Raw genomic sequence first — 11226 nt, forward strand, 5'->3', positions numbered from 1 at the left:
CACTTCTCTTCATCTCATATCTCTGCTCTCCTCACCCTTGTGTTTGGATTCTCCTCTCTTCTCTTTCCTTACATTATATTCTTTTCTTCTTTCACTCACACAAAGGAATCTCTATACTGTGACATAGAGGATTCCATATTTTCTTTGTTATTCCCTTCTTTGTCATATGAGCAGGAGCAAGGACAAGAACATTCTTGTTGAAGCAGATCCTGAACCTGAAAGGACTCTGAAAAGGAAACTAAAAGAAGTTAAAATACAACAATCCAGAGACAACTTTACAGGAATTTTCGAACAGGAAGAGGAGATGGCAGCCGAAAATAATAATAATGCAAGGAGGATGCTTGGTGACTTTACTGCACCTAATTCCAATTTACATAGAAGAAGCATCTCCATTCCTGCCATTGGAGCAAACAACTTTGAGCTGAAACCTCAATTAATTTCTCTGATGCAGCAGAACTGCAAGTTTCATGGACTTCCATCTGAAGATCCTTTTCAGTTCTTAACTGAATTCTTGCAGATATGTGATACTGTTAAGACTAATAGAGTAGATCCTGAAGTCTACAGGCTCATGCTTTTCCATTTTGCTGTAAGAGACAGAGCTAGAATATGGTTGGACTCTCAACCCAAGGATAGCCTGAACTCTTGGGATAAGCTGGTTACGGCTTTCTTAGCCAAGTTCTTTCCTCCTCAAAAGCTGAGTAAGCTTAGAGTGGATGTTCAAACCTTCAGACAGAAAGAAGGTGAATCCCTCTATGAAGCTTGGGAGAGATGTAAGCAACTGACCAAAAAGTGTCCCTCTGACATGCTTTCAGAATGGACCATCCTGGATATATTCTATGATGGTCTATCTGAATTAGCTAAGATGTCATTGGATACTTCTACAGGTGGATCCATTCACCTAAAAAAAAAACGCCTGCAGAAGCTCAAGAACTTATTGACATGGTTGCTAACAACCAGTTTATGTACACTTCTGAGAGGAATCCTGTGAGTAATGGGACGCCTCAGAAGAAGGGAGTTCTTGAAATTGATACTCTGAATGCCATATTGGCTCAGAATAAAATATTGACTCAGCAAGTCAATATGATTTCTCAGAGTCTGAATGGAATACAAGCTGCATCCAACAATACTCAAGAGGCATCTTCTGAAGAAGAAGCTTATGATCCTGAGAACCCTGCAATAGCAGAGGTGAATTACATGGGTGAACCATATGGAAACACTTATAATCCCTCATAGAGAAATCACCCAAATCTCTCATGGAAGGATCAACAAAAGCCTCAACAAGGCTTTAACAATGGTGGAAGAAACATGTTTAATAGCAAGCCTTTTCCATCATCAACTCAGCAAAAGATAGAGAGTTCTGAGCAGGATCCATCTAGCTTAGCAAACATAGTCTCTGATCTATCTAAGGCCATTCTGAGTTTCATGAATGAAACAAGGTCCTCCATTAGAAATTTGGAGGCACAAGTGGGCCAGCTGAGTAAGAAGATCACTGAAACCCCTCCTAGTGCTCTCCCAAGCAATACAGAAGAAAATCCAAAAGGAGAGTGCAAGGCCACAAGAGAGGATGAGGATGTGAATCCCAAGGAGGAAGACCTCCTGGGACGTCCAGTGATCAATAAGGAGTTTCCCTCTGAGGAACCAAAGGAATCTGAGACTCATCTAGAGACCATAGAGATTCCATTGAACCTCCTTATGCCATTCATGAGCTCTGATGAGTATTCCTCTTCTGAAGAGAATGGGGATGTTACTGAAGAGCAAGTTGCCAAGTTCCTTGGTGCAATCATGAAGCTGAATGCCAATTTATTTGGTAATGAGACTTGGGGAGATGAACCTCCCCTGTTCACCAACGAACTAAATGCATTGGATCAACTGAGATTGCCTAAGAAGAAACAGGATCCTGGAAAGTTCCTAATACTTTGTACCATAGGTACCATGACCTTTGAGAAGGCTCTATGTGACCTTGGGTCAGGGATAAACCTCATGCCCCTCTCTGTAATGGAGAAACTGGGAATCTTTGAGGTACAAGCTGCTAGAATCTCACTAGAGATGGCAGACAACTCAAGAAAGCAGGCTTATGGACTAGTAGAGGACATGTTAGTAAAGGTTGAAGGTCTTTACATCCCTGCTGATTTCATAATCCTAGACACTGGGAAGGATGAGGATGAATCCATCATCCTTGGAAGACCCTTCCTAGCCACAGCAAGAGCTGTGATTGATGTAGACAGAGGAGAATTGATCCTTCAACTAAATGAGGATAACCTTGTGTTTAAAACTCAAGAATCTCCTTCTGTAACAATGGAGAGGAAGCATAAAAAGCTTCTCTCAGTACAGAGTCAACTAAAGCCCCCACAGTCAAACTCTAAGTTTGGTGTTGGGAGGCCTCAGCCAAACTCTAAGTTTGGTGTTGAACTCTGGTGCACGAAATTGTGATCTCTGGTAATGGCTTCTTAGGCCAGATACTCTGATCTAGTTTTACAGTCTGTCACAACTTCGATACAACTAACCAGCAAGTGCACTGGGTCGTCCAAGTAATACCTTACATGAGTAAGGGTCGAATCCCACGGAGATTGTTGGTATGAAGCAAGCTATGGTCACCTTGTAAATCTCAGTCAGGCGGATATAAAATAATTATGTGGTTTTCGAATTTTAAATAATAAAATAGGGATAGAGACACTTATGTAATTCATTGATAGGAATTTCAGATAAGCGAATGGAGATGCTTTCGTTCCTCTGAACCTCTGTTTTCCTGCTATCTTCATCCAATCAGTCTTACTCCTTTCCATGGCTGGCTTTATGCAAGGGCATCACCGTTGTCAGTGGCTACATCCCCTCCTCTCAGTGAATAATATGCTCACGCACCCTGTCACGGCACGGCTATTCATCTGTCGGTTCTCGATCATGCTGGAATAGGATTCACCCTCCTTTTGTGTCTGTCACTAACGCCCAACAATCGCGAGTTTGAAGCTCGTCACAGTCATTCAATCATTGAATCCTACTCAGAATACCACAGACAAGGTTTAGACCTTCCGGATTCTCTTGAATGCCGCCATCATTCTAGCGTACGCCACGAAGATTCTGGTTAGGAGATCTAAGAGATACTCATTCTAGCTTAATTCATGTAGAACAGAAGTGTTTGTCAGGCACGCATTCATAAGGGGGAAGGATGATGAGCGTCACACATAATCATCACCTTCATCACGTTCTTGGGTGCGAATGGATATCTTAGAAGCAAAATAAGAAGAATTGAATAGAAAACAGTAGTACTTTGCATTAATCTTTGAGGAACAGCAGAGCTCCACACCTTAATCTATGGAGTGTAGAAACTCTACCGTATGAAAATACATAAGTGAAGGTCCAGGCATGGCCGAGATGGCCAGCCCCCTAAAATGTGATCAAAGGATCATAAGGTAATCCAAAGATGCCTAATACAATAGTAAAAGGTCCTATTTATAATAAACTAGCTACTAGGGTTTACATGAGTAAGTAATTGATGCATAAATCCACTTCCTGGGCCCACTTGGTGTGTGTTTGGGCTGAGCCTAAGTGTTGTACGTGCAGAGGCCATTTGTGGAGTTGAACGCCAGTTTCTGTGCCAGTTTGGGCGTTCAACTCTGGTTTTGGATCCTTTTCTGGCGCTGGACGCCAGATTTGGGTAGAAAGCTGGCGTTGAACGCCAGTTTACGTCGTCTATTCTTGGCCAAAGTATGGACTAATATATATTGCTGGAAAGCCCTGGATGTATACTTTCCAACGCAATTGGAAGCGCGCCATTTCGAGTTCTGTAGCTCCAGAAAATCCACTTTGAGTGCAGGGAGGTCAGAATCCAACAGCATCAGTAGTCCTTCTTCAACCTCTGAATCTGATTTCTGCTCAAGTCCCTCAATTTCAGCCAGAAAATACCTGAAATCACAGAAAAACACACAAACTCATAGTAAAGTCCAGAAATGTGAATTTAACATAAAAACTAATGAAAACATCCCTAAAAGTAACTAGATCCTACTAAAAACATACTAAAAACAATGCCAAAAAGCGTATAAATTATCCGCTCATCACAACACCAAACTTAAATTGTTGCTTGTCCCCAAGCAACTGAAAATCAAATAGGATAAAAAGAAGAGAATATGCTATAAATTCCAAACTATCGATGAAACAGAGCTTCAATCATATGAGCGGGACTTATAGCTTTTTGCCTCTTGAATAGTTTTGGCATCTCACTTTATCCATTGAGGTTCAGAATGATTGGCTTCTATAGGAACTCAGAGTTCAGATAGTGTTATTGATTCTCCTAGTTCAGTATGATGATTCTTGAACACAGCTTCTTTATGAGTCTTGGCCGTGGCCCTAAGCACTTTGTTTTCCAGTATTACCACCGGATACATAAATGCCACAGACACATAATTGGGTGAACCTTTTCAGATTGTGACTCAGCTTTGCTAACGTCCCCAATTAGAGGTGTCCAGGGTTCTTAAGCACACTCTTTTTTTTTTTTTTTGCTTTGGACCTTGACTTTAACCGCTCAGTCTCAAGTTTTCACTTGACACCTACACGCCACAAGCACATGGTTAGGGACAGCTTAGTTTAGCCGCTTAGACCAGGATTTTATTCCTTTAGGCCCTCCTATCCACTGATGCTCAAAGCCTTGGGATCCTTTTTATTTGCCCTTGCCTTTTGGTTTTAAAGGTTATTGGCTTTTTCTGCTTGCTTTTTCTTTTTCTTTCTATTTATTTATTTATTTTTTCGCCTACTTTTTTTTTTCTGCAAGCTTTGTTCTTTGCTGCTTTTTCTTGCTTCAAGAATCATTTTTTTTTATTTTTCAGATTATCAAATAACATGTCTCCTAGTCATCATTCTTTCAAGAGCCAACATATTTAACATTCTTAAACAACAACTTCAAAAGACATATGCACTGTTCAAGCATTCATTCAGAAAACAAGAAGCATTGTCACCACATCAATATGATTAAGCTAAGTTCAAGGATAAATTCGAAACTCATGTACTTCTTGTTCTTTTGAATTAAAACATTTTTCATTTAAGAGAGGTGATGGATTCATAGTACATTCATAACTTTAAGACAAAGTTACCAACTACTAATGATCATGTAATGGGGACACAAACATAGATAAGCACATAGAAAACGAAAAACAGAAGAAAGAAGAACAAGGAATGAATCCACCTTAGTGATGGTGGCTTTTCCTTCTTGAGGAACTAATGATGTCCTTGAGCTCTTCTATGTCTCTTCATTGTCTTTGTTGCTCCTCCCTCATTGCTTTTTGATCTTCTCTTATTTTATGAAGCATGATGGAGTGCTCTTGATGTTCCACCCTTAGTTGTCCCATATTGGAACTCAATTCTCCTAGGGAGGTGTTGATTTGCTCCCAATAATTTTGTGGAGGAAAGTGCATTTGAGGCATCTCAGGGATCTCATGGAAATGAGCTTCTTGCGCCTCTTGAGCTCCATGGCTGGGCTCTCTAGCTTGCTCCATCTTTTTCTTAGTGATGGGCTTGTCCTCTTTAATGAGGATATCTCCCTCTATGTCAATCCCAGCTGAATTGCATAGGTGGCAAATGAGGTGAGGGAAGGCTAACCTTGCCATAGTGGAGGACTTGTCAGCCACCTTGTAGAGTTCTTGAGGTATAATCTCATGAACTTCCACCTCTTCTCCAATCATGATGCTATGGATCATGATGGCCCGGTCTATAGTAACTTCAGACCGGTTGCTAGTGGGAATGATTGAGCATTGAATAAACTCCAACCATCCTCTAGCTATAGGCTTGAGGTCCAATCTTCTTAGTTGAACCGGCTTGCCTTTGGAGTCAATCTTCCATTGAGCTCCTTCTACACATATGTCCATAAGGACTTGGTCCAACCTTTGATCAAAGTTGACTCTCCTTGTGTAGGGGCGTGCGTTCTCTTCCATGTATGGCAAGTTGAACGCCAACCTCACATTTTCCGGACTAAAATCTAAGTATTTCCCCCGAACCATTATAACATAGTTCTTTGGATCCGGGTTCTTACTTTGATCATGATTCTTGGTGATCCATGCATTGACATAGAACTCTTGAACCATTAGGATGCCGACTTGTTGGATGGGATTTGTTAGAACTTCCCAACCTCTTCTTTGAATTTCATGTCGGATCTCCGGATACTCATTTCTTTTGAGTTTAAAAGGGACCTCAGGGATCACCTTCTTCTTGGCCACAACGTCATAGAAGTGGTCTTGATGGGCTTTGGAGATGAACCTTTCCATCTCCCATGACTCGGATGTGGAAGCTTTTATCTTCCCTTTCCCTCTTCTAGAGGATTCTCCGGTCTTAGATGCCATCAATGGTAATGGAAAAACAAAAAGCTTATGCTTTTACCACACCAAACTTAGAATATTGCTCGCCCTCGAGCAATAAACAAAAGAATAGAAGAAGAAGAAGAAGAAATATGGAGAGGGAAAGGGAGATGTAGTTTCGGCCAAGAGGAGTGTAGAGGGGTGTGTTGTGTGAATTTGATGAAGAATGGAGGTCTTTATATAGGGAAAGAAGGGGGGTATTGGTTCGGACATATGGGTGGGTTTGGGTGGGAAATTGGTTTTGAATTTTGAAGGTAGGTGGAGTTTATGAGGTAGGTTTATTGGGAAGAGTGGGTGGATGTGAGTGGTGAAGGTTTAGTGGGGAAGAGAGATTGAGGTGGTTGGTGAGGAATTTTTAGGGAAGAGTGTTTATGGGGTTGTGTGAAAGAGAGTGGTGAGAAGAAGTGAGTGGAGGTAGGTGGGGATCCTGTGGGGTCCACAGATCCTGAGGTGTCAAGGTATTTACATCCCTGCACCCATTAGGCATGTAAAAATGCCTTTGTACCCAACTCTGGGTGTTCAGCGCCAGGTTGGTGGCCATTTTGGGCGTTCAGCGCCCATTTGTGTGCCATTTCTGGCGTTGAACGCCAGAACCATGCCTGTTCTGGCGTTCAGCGCCCAGAAGCTGCCCATTTTGGGCGTTCAGCGCCAGAACCATGCTCTGTTCTGGCGCTGAACGCCAGACAGATGCTCCTTCAGGGTGTGATTTTTCTTCTGCTGTTTTTTTGATTCCGTTTTCAATTTTTATATTTATTTTGTGACTCCACATGATCATGACCCTAAGAAAACATGAAAAACAATAAAAATAAGAATTAGATAAACATTGGGTTGCCTCCCAACAAGCGCTTCTTTAATGTCAATAGCTTGACAGTGGGCTCTCATGGAGCCTCACAGATGTGCAGAGCTTTGTTGAGACTCTCCAACACCAAACTTAGAGTTTGGATATGGGAGTTCAACACCAAACTTAGAGTTTGGTTATGGCCTCCCAACACCAAACTTAGAGTTTGACTGTGGGGGCTCTGGTTGACTCTGCTTTGAGAGAAGCTTTTCATGCTTCCTCTTCATGGTTGCAGAGGGGGATCCTTGAGTTTTAAACACAAGGGAGTCCTCATCCCATTGAAGGACTATTTCACCTCTGTCAACATCAATTACAGCTCTTGCAGTGGCCAGGAAAGGTCTTCCTAGGATGATGGATTCATCCTCTCCCTTTCCAGTATCCAGGACTATGAAATCAGTAGGTATGTGAAGGCCCTCAACCTTTACTAATACATCTTCTACTTGTCCATAAGCCTGTTTTCTTGAGCTCTCTGCCATCTCTAGTGAGATTTTAGCAGCTTGCACCCCATAGATTCTCAGTTTCTCTATTACAGAGAGGGGCATGAGGTTTATTCCTGAACCAAGGTCACATAGAGCCTTAAAGATCATGGTGCCTATGGTACAGGGTATTATGAACTTTCCAGGATCCTGTCTCTTCTGAGGCAATGTCAGTTGATCCAGATCACTTAGTTCATTGATGAACAAGGGAGGTTCAACTTCCCAAGCATCAATGCCAAATAATTTGGCATTTAGCTTCATGATTGCACCAAGAAACTTGGCAGTTTGCTCTTCAGTAACATCCTCATTCTCTTCAGAAGAGGAATACTCATCAGAGCTCATGAAGGGCATAAGGAGGTTCAATGGGATCTCTATGGTCTCTAGATGGGCCTCAGAGTCCTTTGGTTCCTCAGAGGGAAGCTCCTTATTGGTCACTGGACGTCCCAGGAGGTCTTCCTCCTTGGGATTCACGTCCTCTCCTCTCCTCACAGGTTCGGCCATGGCGCTTATGTCAATGGCCTTGCACTCTCCTTTTGGGTTCTCTTCTGTATTGCTTGGGAGAGTACTAGGAGGGATTTCAGTGATCCTTTTACTCAGCTGGCCCACTTGTGCTTCCAGATTTCTAATGGAAGAGCTTGTTTCATTCATGAAACTTACAGTGGCCTTGGACAGATCAGAGACTAGATTTGCTAAATTAGAAGCATTTTGTTCAGAGTTCTCTGTCTGTTGCTGAGTGGATGATGGAAAAGGTTTATTATTGTTAAACCTATTTCTTCCACCATTATTAAAGCCTTGTTGAGGCTTTTGATCCTTCCATGAGAAATTTGGATGATTTCTCCATGTTGAGTTATAGGTGTTTCCATAAGGTTCACCTAAGTACTTTACCTCTGCTATTACAGGTTCTCAGGATCATAGGCTTCTTCTTCAGAAGATGCCTCTTGAGTATTGTTGGATGCAGCTTGCATTCCATTCAAACTCTGAGAGATCATATTGACTTGCTGAGTCAATATTTTATTCTGTGCCAATATGGCATTCAGAGTATCAACTTCAAGAACTCCCTTCTTCATAGGCGTCCCATTACTCACAGGATTCCTTTCAGAAGTGTACATGAACTGGTTATTAGCAACCATGTCAATGAGTTCTTAAGCTTCTGCAGGCGTTTTCTTTAGGTGAATGGATCCACCTGCAGAAGTGTCCAGTGACATCTTTGATAGCTCAGATAAACCATCATAGAATATATCCAAGATGGTCCATTCTGAAAGCATGTCAGAAGGACACTTTTTGGTCAACTGTTTGTATCTTTCCCAAGCTTCATAGAGGGATTCACCTTCTTTCTGTCTGAAGGTTTGAACATCAGCTCTAAGCTTGCTCAGCTTTTGAGGAGGAAAGTACTTGGCTAAGAAAGCCGTGACCAGCTTATCCCAAGAGTTTAGGCTGTCTTTAGGTTGAGAATCCAACCATAATCTAGCTCTGTCTCTTACAGCAAAAGGAAAAAGCATGAGCCTGTAGACTTCAGGATCTACTCCATTAGTCTTAACAGTATCACATATCTGCAAGAATTCAGTTAAGAACTGAAAAGGATCTTCAGATGGAAGTCCATGAAACTTGCAGTTCTGCTGCATTAGAGAAACTAATTGAGGTTTCAGCTCAAAGTTGTTTGCTCCAATGGCAGGAATGGAGATGCTTCTTCCATGTAAACTGGAATTAGGTGCAGTAAAGTCACCAAGCATCTTCCTTACATTATCATTATTTTCGGCTTCCATCTCCTCTGCCTGTTCGAAAATTTCTGAAAGGTTATCTCTTGATTGTTGTATTTTAGCTTCTCTTAATTTTCTCTTCAGAGTCCTTTCAGGTTCCGGATCTGCTTCCACAAGAATGTTTTGATCCTTGCTCCTGCTCATATGACAAAGAAGAAGGCACAGAAAAATAATAATAATAATAGAGATCCTTTATACCACAGTATAGGGATCCCTTTGTGAGTGGAAGAAAAGAGGGGGAGACAAAGAATGTGATGTAAAGGAAGAAACACAACTGTACGAATGGAAGAGATGTGAGATGAGATGTTAGGATATGAATGAATAAATAGAATGAGATGGGGGAGGGATAATTTTCGAAAATTATTTTGAAAAAGAGTTAGTGATTTTTGAAAAATAGTTTTTTGAAAAAATGTTAGTAATTTTCGAAAATTTTTGAAATCAAAAATAAAAAATAAAAATAATTAGTTAATTAAAAAGAAATTTTTGAAAAAGAGGGGAGATATTTTCGAAAATTAGTGAGAGAGAGTTAGTTAGGTAGTTTTGAAAAAGTTAAGAAACAAACAAAAAGTTAGTTAGTTAGTTGAAACAAATTTTGAAAAGATAGGAAGTTAGGAAGTTAGAGAAGATATTTTGAAATCAAATTTTTGAAAAAGATAAGATAAGAAGATATTTTTGAAAAGATATGATAGAAATTAGTTTTTGAAAAATATTTGATTTTTTAAAATCTCAATTAATGACCTGATTCATAAGAAATCACAAGATACGATTCTAGAACTCAAAGTTTGAATCTTTCTTAACAAGCAAGTAACAAACTTCAAATTTTTGAATCAAAACATTAATTGATTATGTTATTTTCGAAAATTTGATATAAAAATAAGAAAAAGATTTTTGAAAAATATTTTTGGAATTTTCGAAAATAACTAAGAATTTTGAAAAAGATTTGATTTTTGAAAAAGATTTTGAAAAAGATAAGATTTTCAAATTGAAAATTTGATTTGACTCATGAGAAACAATTTGATTTTAAAAATTTTTGAAAAAGTCAATCCAAATTTTCGAATTTGATGAGAGAAAAAGGGAAAGATATTTTTTTGATTTTTGAATTTTTATGATGAGAGAGAAAAACATAAAAAAAAATGCAGTGCATGAAATTTTTAGATCAAAACATGTGATGCATGCAAGAATGCTATGAATGTCAAGATGAACACCAAGAACACTTTGAATGTCATGATGAACATCAAGAACATATTTTTGAAAAATTTTTAATGCAAAGAAAACATGCAAGACACCAAACTTAGAATTCTTTAATGCTTAGACACTAAGAATTCAAGAATGCATATGATAAACATGAAAAGACACAAAACAAAAAATCATCAAGATCAAACAAGAAGACTTACCAAGAACAACTTGAAGATCATGAAGAACACTATGAATGCATGATATTTTCAAAAAATGCAGGATGCATATGCAAGTGACACCAAACTTATGATATGACTCAAGACTCAAACAAGAAACACAAAATATTTTTTTATTTTCATGATTTTCTAATTTTTTTGGATTTTTATTTTATATTTTTCGCATATTAAAAGGAAAAATAAGGATTCCAAAAATTTTTAATATGAATTCCAGGAATCTTGCCATGTTAGTCTAAAGCTTCAGTCCAGGAATTAGACATGGCTCACTAGCCAGCCAAGCTTTCAAAGAAAGCTCCAGTCCAAAACACTAGACATGGCCAATGGCCAGCCAAGCTTCAGCAGATATGGATACTTTTCATGTATAGAGCAACTAAGTGTGTGAGAATCTCTTCATTTGTGATGGTA

At 39.6% G+C, this 11226-nt stretch overlaps 2 non-coding genes across 2 annotated transcripts; one reads left to right on the forward strand and one right to left on the reverse strand.

Moving 5' to 3' along the window:
• Nucleotides 1–700: 700 nt before the first annotated feature.
• Nucleotides 701–808, reverse strand: LOC112725652 (small nucleolar RNA R71). The gene has a single exon (XR_003164745.1). It is a non-coding gene; the product is annotated as a small nucleolar RNA R71 (small nucleolar RNA).
• An 8103-nt stretch (nt 809–8911) lies between these two features.
• LOC112724551 (small nucleolar RNA R71) lies at nt 8912–9019 on the forward strand. Its single transcript, XR_003163708.1, has one exon. It is a non-coding gene; the product is annotated as a small nucleolar RNA R71 (small nucleolar RNA).
• The last annotated feature ends 2207 nt before the right edge of the window (nt 9020–11226 follow it).

This window comes from Arachis hypogaea, chromosome 11 (assembly GCF_003086295.3).
Source record: "Arachis hypogaea cultivar Tifrunner chromosome 11, arahy.Tifrunner.gnm2.J5K5, whole genome shotgun sequence".
Taxonomy (NCBI): domain Eukaryota; kingdom Viridiplantae; phylum Streptophyta; class Magnoliopsida; order Fabales; family Fabaceae; genus Arachis; species Arachis hypogaea.